The 12388-nt window shown below is 37.7% G+C and overlaps 1 long non-coding RNA gene across 2 annotated transcripts in view; it reads right to left on the bottom strand.

Annotated features, from left to right (window-relative positions):
- Positions 1–12388, bottom strand: part of LOC129442012 (uncharacterized) — a 156149-nt gene that overhangs the window by 40384 nt on the left and 103377 nt on the right. For both annotated transcript variants that reach the window (XR_012359928.1, XR_012359929.1), the window contains one exon: positions 32–340. This is a non-coding gene — a long non-coding RNA (uncharacterized lncRNA). The remainder of the gene's footprint in view (positions 1–31; positions 341–12388) is intronic.

Below are 12388 nucleotides of genomic sequence, written 5' to 3'. Positions count from 1 at the left end.
TGGTCACTGACAAATCGCCTGTTTGACCCACCTTTGGGGGCTGTGGGCCCTGTGGAGTTCCCGTGTTTTGGGCTGTGGCTTGTGGGGCTTCCGCGTCTTGGGCTGTGGTGTGCCCGTGGCCCTGCCGGCACTTCTCCTTGGTTCAGCGCGGGCGTGTCGTTGGCTGGTGGTGTGGCATGTGGGGAGGTAGCCGGCATACGAGGGGCTGTTCTGACACGTGTGGAGCGCACTGCTGCCGTTGTTGGGCTGGGGATCTCCGTGGACTCGGCGGGGGTTGTCCCGGTGTCGGGGCGCTCACTGTAGGAGGGACGTGGGAGACTTCACTGGTGAGCGTGTGACTCTGCTAACACAAACAACTGTTTTTAACTTTTGCAATGTTATTCAACAGACTCTCTGAATAAAACATAGGAATCCAATCTTTAAACGGCATAGAAACAACAAAATATTTTGTAAATCAGGCAAGGGTAGTTTGGGATCCGTTGTCAAAAGTTAAAGAACAATTTGTTTTTGTGTGTATATATAGAAAGTCTACTGCAAAAAAGGAATTTAATGAACAACTTTAACTTCTCCTTAATCACCGTGATAAAACCAAGGAAATTATTTTAATGGGTGATTTTAATATTAACTGGAATGTAAAGAGGGAACGAATACCTCTTAAACAAATTACTGACTACTTTCATTTAACACAAATGATAAAAACACCATCTAAAATAACAAACCATTCGGAAACCCTAATAGATTTGTCATTTACAAACCATGCTAAAAGGATTGGTAAAGTATACAATCTCATTACAGGGCTTTCTGATCATAATATTGTTTTTGTTTCCTGAAAATTAAGCAAAAAGCGATTTAATTCATCTACATTTAATAACCATCATAATTTTATTCCAAAAAATCTACATCAAAATCTTGATATTATTCTAAGTGATGTGAACTGGTCTGGATTGTTTTCTGATAATGATATTGAAACTAATTCTCAGATATTTAACGCTAAAATTATAGATGTTATGGAACCTTTTATAAAAAGAGGAAAAGGTAAAAAAAAGGGAGAAATCATCTACCCTGGCTGAATAACCATTGTAAAACACTTATGAAAGAAAGAGAAATCTTACTCAAAGTGTTTTTAAAATCAGGTCTTACCATTGATAGGCAACGATTTACTTCCATGAGAAATAAAACAACTGAAACCTTACGCAAAGGCAAGGCAAATTTTTTGGATGTTGTTACAAGTGCAAACGGAAATGGCAAACTAATATGGCAAAATATTAATAAACTAATTGGAAAACTAAATAAAATGGACAATGGAAAATTGGAAATAAAAGTTAACAACGAGTTGATAAATAATCAAAAAGAATTGGCAATGGAATAAAATAACACAAATGTTTAGTCCAGTTAGAGATAACTCGCAGAGATGGGCATAAATACATGGAAATGTATTTCAAATACAAATACAAAATACTGTGTCGAAAAATGTATTTAAATACAAATACAAAATACTGTGAGGAAAAATGTATTTAAATACAAATAGAGTATTTTGTATTTTGAAAATACACAAAATACATGTAAAATTGGTGATTCAGTGCAAGTAGCAATATTAGGCTGAAATCTAACTGGGTCTATTTCTGAATGCCAAAAAGCATTTAGATGTGTGCAACTGCTTAGAAACTTTTATTTTATTTTACGTACCTCTTGCTTTCCCCTTCCCCTTGGAAATAAAAAACTAGAAAAAAAACTTTGTAACACTTTACTTGAAGGGGTGTGCATAAGACTGACATGACACCTTCATAACCATAACATGATGTGTCATGAACATGAAGAAGATTTTTTGCACATTTATGACAACTGCCATTAAGTGTCATTTACTCAATTATGTCATTTTTAATGCAAAGATGACATTGTTTGAGATATCTTTGTTATGACAACTTGACACATAAACCAGTACAACACAACTTGTTATAAATCATAAACAATAATTATCAAACTTAATAAACTACCTAGCTTTGTGGGTTTACATTACATTAAACTGTGATTTAAATGTCATTAAGTGTTAATACTATATCAAATATTATTAATACTCAGTCAAATAAACATTATGAACTGAAGGATATTCATGATGTTGTTATAAAACTATTTAACAAAGTATTAACACTTAATGACATTTTAATGACAAATTCAATTTGTATCACTGGTAAAAAGTGGTCAGCTATGTTGTCTTGGTTTATGTCAAGTTGTCACGAAAAGTTATGATGTATGGGTGTTAATGTCAAGTTGTCATAAAGACATCTCAAACCATGTCATCTTTGCAATAAAAATGACACAATTGAACAAATGACACCCAATGACAGCTGTCATAAACGTGAACAAAATCTCCTTCATATTCATGACACGTGTGATGCTATGAAGGTGTCATGTCAGCCTTATGAACAGCCATTTAAGTAAAGTGATGTTTTATAAAAACATCATAAAAACTTTTTCATGTGTCATCGACCCACAACCTAAACAGTTTATATGTGAAGAAATCCACGTATTTACGTTTGACAAATTATTCGGCAAACTACTTTCTCTAATCGCTGCTTTTTGATGGTTTTGAGAACAATTACTCACGAGTCGCCCTCTGTCATTTACAGAATTATACAACGGAGAGCACGTCAAGCATAAAAATCTTGTAGGTTTACTGAGGAGCCTGCAGGTTCACGCGGTAGAGTAGAAAAAGAAAGCTAAAAAGAAAGCAGAAACTGTGTGCTGATTCCACCACTTGCCGCGTCACGTGTGAAAGGGCCTTTAAAGAAAAACACCACAGTTTTTCAATATTTTTCTATGTTCTTACCTCAACTTAGATGAATGAATACATGCCTATCTTTTTTCAATATGTGCACTTCATCTTTGCACAGCGTGTCATGAATGTGTTAGCATTTAGCCTAGTCCCATTTATTCCTTAGGATCTAAACAGCGAAGAATTTAGAAGCCACCAAACACTTCCATGTTTTCCCCATTCAAAGACTGTTACATGGGTAGTTACACGAGTAAGTATGGTGGCACAAAATAAAACGTGATTTTTAAGTTAATAAAAAAAGAGATCTATATTGTATGGCGGAACAGCACTTAGTTTGCAGCACTTACCTCTGGCGCAGTAACATCATTACTCATGTGAAGGTGTTACTGCGCACTGAGGTCGAAATGCTGCAAACTAAGTGCTCTTCCTCCATGCATTGAAAATAGATAGTTATGTATTAATTTGAGGTAAGAACATAGTAAAATATTAAAAAATTGTGGTTTTCCTTGAAGTCAAAAGTGTTGACTTCAAGGCTTATTTGTCAGCGTTCCACACTCTGTCTCAGTCGTCCAACGTGCAACTGCCTGCCAACGTGCAAGTATGAATTTGAATTTCCTTTCGCGACAGTTATAATAACACAAATCACATCACACCCAATAATTCAATCTCCCTTGTTTTTTTTCCCACTCCAACATTTCAATTATTGCCCACTAAAAGCTGCACAGATATATTTGCTTACCTAAACTCTGGTGTCTGGTCTGAACTAGTTGATGCATGAAAACAGCACCCTGACTGGTTGACTGGCTCAAAGTATTTTGAGTATTTTAAAAATACAAAAATACTCATCTTAAATGTATTTAAATACAAATTACATTTCATTTTTTTCAAAGGCTTTAAAATACAAAATACAAAATACTATTTTGTATTTCAAATACGTATTTTAAATACATGTATTTGAAATACTGCCCATCCCTGATAACTCGTAAGTCTATTAATCCTGGATGTTTGTCAACAAGTCCAATTTCAAATATATGCTGATGATGCGGTCATTTTTACACCTGCTAAAAGCACACAGTAGGCCTCATCTATCCTTACATCAGCACTGGAGAATATACAGCATTGGCTGTCTAAATATTGAACAAAAAGAAAACTGTTGCTATGATTTTCACTATAAACCCTAAAAAACTGGAGCGGTCCAATGTGTTCCTGGGGGGAATGGAACTTTAACTTTAGAACCCATAAAAATGTTATTTAAAAAAATCTATAAAAATACTTAATCAAAAACCGTCATTGCATCAGTGTAATATTCTTGGAAAATAAATATGGTCAATTTTGAAAATTGTATTCAAGTTTTTCATGGTCTTGCTCCACCTTTACTTTCTACATAATATTAAACCAATAACTGACCAGAGCTTTACTTAGAGGAGATATAGAGATCCTGTAAAAACTACCTTTTTGGACAAACTGTACTGGCTATCAGAGGAGGTCAACTTTGGAACAGTATTCCATCAAACATTAGAAAATGTCCAATTTATTGTACATTTAAAAAGCACCATAAACAATTTCTTAAAAGTTCCCAGCTGTGTCATCATTTTAACTAACCTTATTGATGTAATGTAATCTGTCTAAATGTGTGTTATTGTGTTTCTTGCTTGATTGTCTGGGTTAGGTATGATATGTACAGTATATATATATATATATATATATATATATATATGTATATATATATATATATATATATATATATATATATATATATATATATATATATATATATATATATATATATATATATATATATATATATATATATAAAATAAATATATAAAATTAATTTAAAAAAAAAAATATATATATATATATATATATATATATATATTTATTTATTTATTTATTTTTTAAGTAACATTTGTTAGCTTAGCATCATAAAACTGTTTCAATAGTTTTTATTATTAGTGAGTCAGATCTTGAGCACAAAGTGCTGTCTGTGGAGAACCTACATCATCAGTCACTTTTCCATGATGATTAGACAGTGAAGGAGTTCACAAGGTTGTAGTGAGCAGAACTACAGACATCCAGCATATGCTGCAAGGCCTACAATATATAGAATGCATAACAGGTTAACATAAAGGAGTATCAGACATCCATCTTAACTAAGGCACAAGGATTGGATGTTTAACAAGTGCTTATATAATGTGGTTACTGTATGTTTTGAAATTAATTTTTACTTTAAATCTAATTTATCAAAGACACTGCACATATTGATATATACAGCAAGAAACCCTTAACAGGGCATTTTGAAAGTGGTTATGTATCAACACGTTGATATATCACTCAAGGACTCTGCTTAGTTTCCAATATTGGTGTTGGTAATGATACATAACAGAAATGTCAATGATTTGATGACGCTGCTCTCCGAGCTGCATTGTTCATTGACAAAATGTCATTAAAATCACATCACTGTCCGTCGCCCAAGGATCATGGCCAGAACAGATTTGTTTGAAAGTCATCTCAAAGCCTTTGGTAATGTCAGGCCCTCTGCCCAGGACCGTACTGTATGCATCATAGCTATATTATTACAGAGACTCTCTTACACTTTGAAGTCGGACTGTGATTAAGATCATATTTATCAGCTGTGGATAAGAAAAACTTCTCTGCTTTGCCGATGAGTGCGATGGTGTTTTGAAAATGGCTCGGGTTTCTATGGGCCTAAGTGTCTTACACCCCCAAGACAATATTGCCCAGGCGCCAGTGAGGCAATATTCAACCCATTCCATCACTCTAATCCGCTCCCTACGCATCCATATTTCATCCTACTTCGGCCTTAATGAAAGCTATGGCAACCCTTACCGCTACGTCTTCTAACAGAGCTGAAATGGAAAATTAATAAGTAAAAATATGTTGGCCCTCATACAAACTATGAGAAAAGTGTGCGTAAGGCCAGTCTCTAGTACACAATGAAGTGAGTCTAAAACAAAAAGAGAAAAGTGAGCTACAGATCCAAGGACAGAAAAAGTCCTCAGAAGCTCTGAGACGGAGGAGAAACCATATGCCTGGAAGATGCTGGCTATCGCTCTCCTCAGTTACCCCATCCGATCCCCGGTTCCCTAACCGCGAAAAAGACAAGCAGCTGTTTATTCCAATGCCCTTCAGCTGACATTAGTGCAGGTCTCATGTGCAGTGCACTTATCTTCCGCTCTCTTGAATATGTGACATTTTTTGAATAATGTTTGCCTGTGTTAAGCGTCTCTTTCCTCAAGACGTTTCCAGTAAAGGACTTCTGAGCCAGAGTTTATTTGGTCTGTGTGTGTGCATGTGTACGTTGGGGGTTTAGGCATTTGTTTCTGTGCTTGGTACTTGTACCTGTAAACATGTGCACAGTGGATCTCCCTGGGCTGCCTGCTTTGAAGGTAGGACGTGCAACATGTCCCTTCCCATGAGCCACTGCAGGATGTTGTGCAGGTTATTGAAAATCTGTGTACTTCAATTTCCCCATTTGTCCCACTGAAAGTGCAAAGCTCATAGGCTTGGCTTAAATAATAATGCTGTATGGGGCTTCCGATATTAAATTGTAACCTACTGGGATCCCGCCCTAATTTAAAGGAACTGAGGTTTTCTGGAGTGTCAGCTTGTTTATCTTACTCAACCTCTTACAAACACATCCAACCTAAACAGGGTTCAGAAATAACAGATTCAGTCTTAAATAAACTTCTATTGAAAACATATTTGCCAAATGCACTAATGCGGGGCACCATCCTTGTATTTAGCATCAATGCATAAAATAGTTGTTTTTTAAAGGACTGCACAATTAAGATTAAAAAAAATCGTAATTGTGAGTTATTTCCCCTGATATTGTATTAACAGTTATCATTTTGATGAATATTATTTACACTCACCTAAAGGATTATTAGGAACACAATACTAATACTGTGTTTGACCCTCTTTCGCCTTCAGGACTGCCTTAATTCTACGTGGCATTGATTCAACAAGGTGCTGAAAGCATTCCTTAGAAATGTTGGCCCATATTGATAGGATAGCATCTTGTAGTTGATGGAGATTTGTGGGATGCACATCCAGGGCACGAAGTGCCCGTTCCACCACATCCCAAAGATGCTCTATTGGGTTGAGATCTTGTGACTGTGGGGCCATTTTAGTACAGTGAACTCATTGTCATGTTCAAAAAACCAATTTAAAATGATTCAAGCTTTGTGACATGGTGCATTATCCTGCTAAAAGTAGCCATCAGAGGATGGGTACATGGTGGTCATAAAGGGATGGATAAGGTCAGAAACAATGCTCAGGTAGGCCGTGGCATTTAAATGATGCCCAATTGGCACTAAGGATCATGGAAGGGGCTTCTGCGCTCGCTTCCTGTAATCAAGTCACTACTTGATCAAGCTCCTGATTGGTTAACACTGCGTTTTTTCTGCCAAAGTTCAAAATTTTCAACTGAATTGCGCCGCGCTAAATGCCTCATTCGCGCCGTGAGACCTCCCGACGCATGTCTATAGCGTCTTCACATTGACTTAAAGTGACACCATGTAATTTTTCAACCTTCATAATAAATTTTCAAGACCCTTGTGATAGTACATCGACTTTAAATAGGTTGAATGACATGTCTACCATAGCCTGACGGGGTCTGTATCACTTTTACTCGTATTTTAAAACTTAGGGTTTCTGGTAGTAACCAGAGCACAAAAAAAACTACAAAATTCGACTGCTTTACGGCATACGTCACTTCCTCCACACAATTTGTTTTTAACGTGAATTTTGCTGGAGGCTACTTAAGGAGTGTAGAGAGCAGTTTCTATTATGTGACTCTGTGGCACAGTCTTTAGTGTCACGGACCTATGACACAGGCGACCCGGGTTCGATTCCCCTTTAAGGCAATTTTTTATATAAACTGTTGATTCATACATAAATGCGATGTTCTTTATAAATTACGGCGATTATATTGCATATAGTTTCCTGTATTCAGATGCTGTGTTCACGTATTTACCTTTTTTTTTACTGTGTCTATGATATTTACATTACAATCCATGATGCTATAGCACTCAAACTTGCTCACAGTGTAAAACCAAACCCTATTCATTCACCAATCAGATCTGAGCGTTTCTCTCTTCTCTCTTCCTCATTTGCTGCGTTCCGCTGTCACTCGCGTGACGTATTACAAAGCGGCAGACCCAAACGCATCGGTTTACTTGGATTTGGAGCGATGTTCACACAAAAAAGAGGAATAACGAGCGCCATTGCGGAAAATCCTGGTGGCGAGGGAGAGAGAGACGATGCAACAATATTTGTTTGGAAAAAGGCAAGGAAATACGTCTGGTCGTTTCTGAATTGGAAGGCTGCAGCCTCCGGAGGTCAAATATGCAGGCTGCACACGTCATCAAGCCTGGGTTATTAAGGTAAACTGAGCATTACATTCGCAAGTCATAAGCATACTGCAACAATTTACGATTAACTAAGTATAATAGTCAACTTTGTAATTGTTAATATTGTGAAATAAGACAGTCTTGATGACGTATACAGCTTAGAAATACGACATCCGGAGGCTGCAACCTTCAGATTGAGAAATGGCTTCTGCCACGACGAGTTCCTGATCAGAAAGTTGTAACATGACTGCGTTTCTCCCTGTTGTCTCAAAATGTTGATCGTTTAGCATTTTAAATGTTTAGTTTTTAGTTTAGTTTTAAGGTTGGCCAGTTCCTTTCCTTTGCGACAGTGCTGCGGCGCTTGTGGGCTCTAGGGGCGCTAGAAGTGAAAAATACGTGTCTAGCACCCCCTAGTGGCCAAAAGTTTCATGGTGTCCCTTTAACATTAAAATCACTTGTGCTTGACGCCTCTACCGCAGCTGGTGTGAACGCAGCATTACAACTAACCCCGCTGTGTAAAAATGATTTCAATCCCAGCTATCAGTTACTAGAAGTTGCTGACATGTTTCAAAATGGTGTTATGTTTTAATTAGGTAACAAGACAGTGATTAAAATAATATAAGGTTGGATTTGGTGACTTACACACCCAACTTAGAAATAAAAAAAAACATAAGATGAAGAAATGTACTTCCATGACTCTAAAACAGTCTTTGTTCAATATCTTAATAAAAAGACATCAAAACTTTTCACAAATTCACAAGAGATCATCTTCTGACAGTAAAAGAAAATGAACAAAAGCACAGATTGCTCGGCCCTGTATAAACATGTAAAGCGTTAGCATGTGCCCCACTCACCCCTACTATAATGTATGCAATCTTAAAGGAATATTCCATTTTCTTAAAAGAAAAATCCAGATAATTTACTCACCACCATGTCATCCAAAATATTGATGTCTTTCTTTGTTCAGTCCAGAAGAAATTGTGTTTTTTGAAGAAAACATTGCAGAAATTTTCTAATTTTAATGGACTTTAATAGAACCCAACATTTAATACTTAACTCAACACGTAACAGTTTTTTTCAACGGAGTTTCAAAGGAATATAAACAATCCCGAACGAGGCATAAGGGTCTTATCTAGCGAAACGATTGTCATTTTTGACAGGAAGGGTAACAAATATATACTTTTGAACCACAATTTTTCGTCAAGGTCCGGTCCAGCCCGATCTAACGTAAATGCGTAGTGACGTAGGGAGGTCACGTGTTACATATATAAAACGCACATTTGCGGACCATTTTAAACAATAAACTGCCACAAAGATATTAATTAGTATCAGTTGACATACAACAACGTAGGAACGGTCCTCTTTCTCAACACATGTAAACACTGGGGCGGAGTTTCGCGTTCATCCTCTGTGACCTCTTGATGTGATGACGTATTGCGGTGACGTAGTGGGGTCAGCTGGCGCATCACGACCGGATCTACACGACGAGAAGTTGTGCTTTAAAAGTGTATATTTGTTATTTTTATTGTCAAAAATGACAATCGTTTCGCTAGATAAGACCCTTATGCCTCGTTTGGGATTGTTTATAGCCCTTTGCAACTCCGTTGAAAAAAACTGTTAAGTGTTGAATTAAGTATTAAATGTTGGGTTCTATTAAAGTCCATTAAAATTAGAAAAATTCTGCAATGTTTTCTTCAAAAAACATAATTTCTTCTCGACTGAACAAAGAAAGACATCAACATTTTGGATGACATGGTGGTGAGTAAATTATCTGGATTTTTCTTTTAAGAAAATTGAATATTCCTTTAAACCTCCCATCAAATAGCTCTAATCCATGATCACCATTTTCTGATTGTCTTTAGGACACCAAAACATTTGTTATTTTCGACAAGGTATTTGTTTAAGAGTTCAGTTTAGCAACTAGTCACACCATTAAACAAACAGAGACCGGAAGTAAAGTAATCGCAACACAGCACATACATCTGTTGAAACAGTCTATAGGTTTTGGTACATAGCTGTTTTGTGTGGTTATTGTAATGCATAAACAATCCCAGCTATGTAACAAATTTAGCTTTAATGACCTTTTCACCGCAGTAAAACTTGTGAAAAAATGTGTCAATGGACTGAACCATAACATCAAGAATCAATCACTGGCCTCGCTCCTCCATCAAGGTCTGTGACCTGGTCTTTCATGAATAACTTTCTCTCTAGTTACATTCACCACATCCAGACCGGGCTTCGCTCTGATAAACAGCACCAGACAGCAGATTAATGTGAGCTCTAAATTATGCCATCATTAGTCCATTGATTATTTCAAAGTAATTACATCCAAACACGTGCAAGTAAGGTGGCACGCTGTCGTTGTAAATTCAGCATCTACCTACTCGGAAAAACAACAGAAAAATGCAGGGAGTCTGCTTGACGTGACTAAAAGATGTGGGGGCCGAAAAGATTAGTTGTTCTGTTTTTCACGATTCCATTTTGCAAAATGGGGGAATTGAAGAGAAGGCCAAGCAAAAACTGAGGAAAAGTGGTGAAAACATGCACGGCTTGTATTGCAGAGAGTGGTTCCCATTACAGTGCATAATGACTCTATTTGCACTCCATTAGGTTACACGAACTCTGGAGCTCATGACACACTGCGCTCGCGCCTGCTGCTCTGCCGAAATTGAATGCGTTACGCAACCATTACGCAGTCTAGCATCTGCGGGTTAACCATCTCCACTGGTGTTCTGTGAAACAAATGCATCAAAGAGGCTGAATAAATGGTCTAAGAGTGAAGGTAAACTAACCGGATTACTCCATTATCCTATTAAGTTCACTCAGATACACTGCGAGATAGCGAACAGGCAAAAGCCATCAGAGGACATTAAATGGGGTTTGGATCCTCTCATGACTGTTCACTAGCGTCTCTGAAATTGAGCAGAGCCCTTGCAGTGACGTGACTGAGGCGAGATTACGGTGCCGGGTTCAGATGAGGCCTAGCCGATGGCGGCGGCTTCGGCGAAGAATCAAATAAATAAACTGCTACCGAAGCGGCCTGTTTCATTGTGTACGCTCGGCTGAATGAAATATCAACAAAATGTCTCAAAGCAGGAACAAACGATTCTCTCGAAATTAAAAAGAAATATTTAGATCTGCGTTATTAAAGGTAAACATTAGCAAAGTATGACATTTGAAAAGGATTTCTGCCCTTCCGCCCGGCTTAATCGAAAGGTCTGGATACGGTTTGAGCAATTGGATTTTCTGGATTGACACCAGCATTCACAACTTCCCATGAAGTGTGTGTATATAAGCAAGCCACCAAAGATTACCGCCAATCCCCAAAACCAGACACCCCCACGCACAAGCGCGCCACCCGCCCGAGAGAGTTTGTGTGTCACACAAATGCACAAAACTCCGTGGGCCAACGTGCATCTCCGGAAAACACTGCGCTTTCACTCTGATTTATTCCACTTGGTTATGCCCTTGCTATTCACAAGCAAATTGTTTCTAAAAGCGATGTGAGGGAGGAAACGGCCACGGCGGATAGGTGAAGACTAACGCATGATGACACCGTGTTTAATGAATTCGAACTCTGAATGTGAGGCAGCGGATGAGGGTGTGTGGGGGGGGGACAAACTAACAGAAAAGAAAGAGCAAAGCCTGCAAATGGAAGGACGGAAAAGAACGAGAGACAAAATAGAAATCCAGCACGCAGTGCCCTTAAGCAGCCTTTTGAAAGAAGCAGTCTCAGCACAAGGTATTCCCACTGCAGATAAAGGACTTCCTCCCCGCTCGTAATCAACACATAATGCATTATTTTCTACAGATAACAAGAAAAGAATTAGTTCAAATTATTTTAAGTTTTCTTAATTGCTTTTGTTGCCCCAAGCTGTTCTCGGCTGCGGCTCAAGTCTCCGTGCTGTTAAACTTACTGCTGACTTTACACACTCTTACATTAGCGTTAGCCTAATTCATGCACTTATCATCCAATTGTAAAGTAATGGTTTATGAAGCATTCTGCTCTTTATCTATATATACACCTCCAATGCAATCATGGCCCTTAAATGCTATTTCCACTAATGCTCATCTCTAAAATGAAAAAAGCAGTGGGCGTGTGTTTCAGCGCACAAGCTAATATCTTCCATCCCAATGGGGCATTTACAGGTGGGTTTATAACTCTAATTATCATGCACAATTACAGTATATCAACTTTTAGTAGCCCATTGTACTCCTGTAATTTATCATCTAGACAGGT

This window comes from Misgurnus anguillicaudatus, chromosome 21 (assembly GCF_027580225.2).
Source record: "Misgurnus anguillicaudatus chromosome 21, ASM2758022v2, whole genome shotgun sequence".
Lineage (NCBI taxonomy): Eukaryota > Metazoa > Chordata > Actinopteri > Cypriniformes > Cobitidae > Misgurnus > Misgurnus anguillicaudatus.
This window is presented reverse-complemented; position numbering and strand designations above follow the sequence as displayed.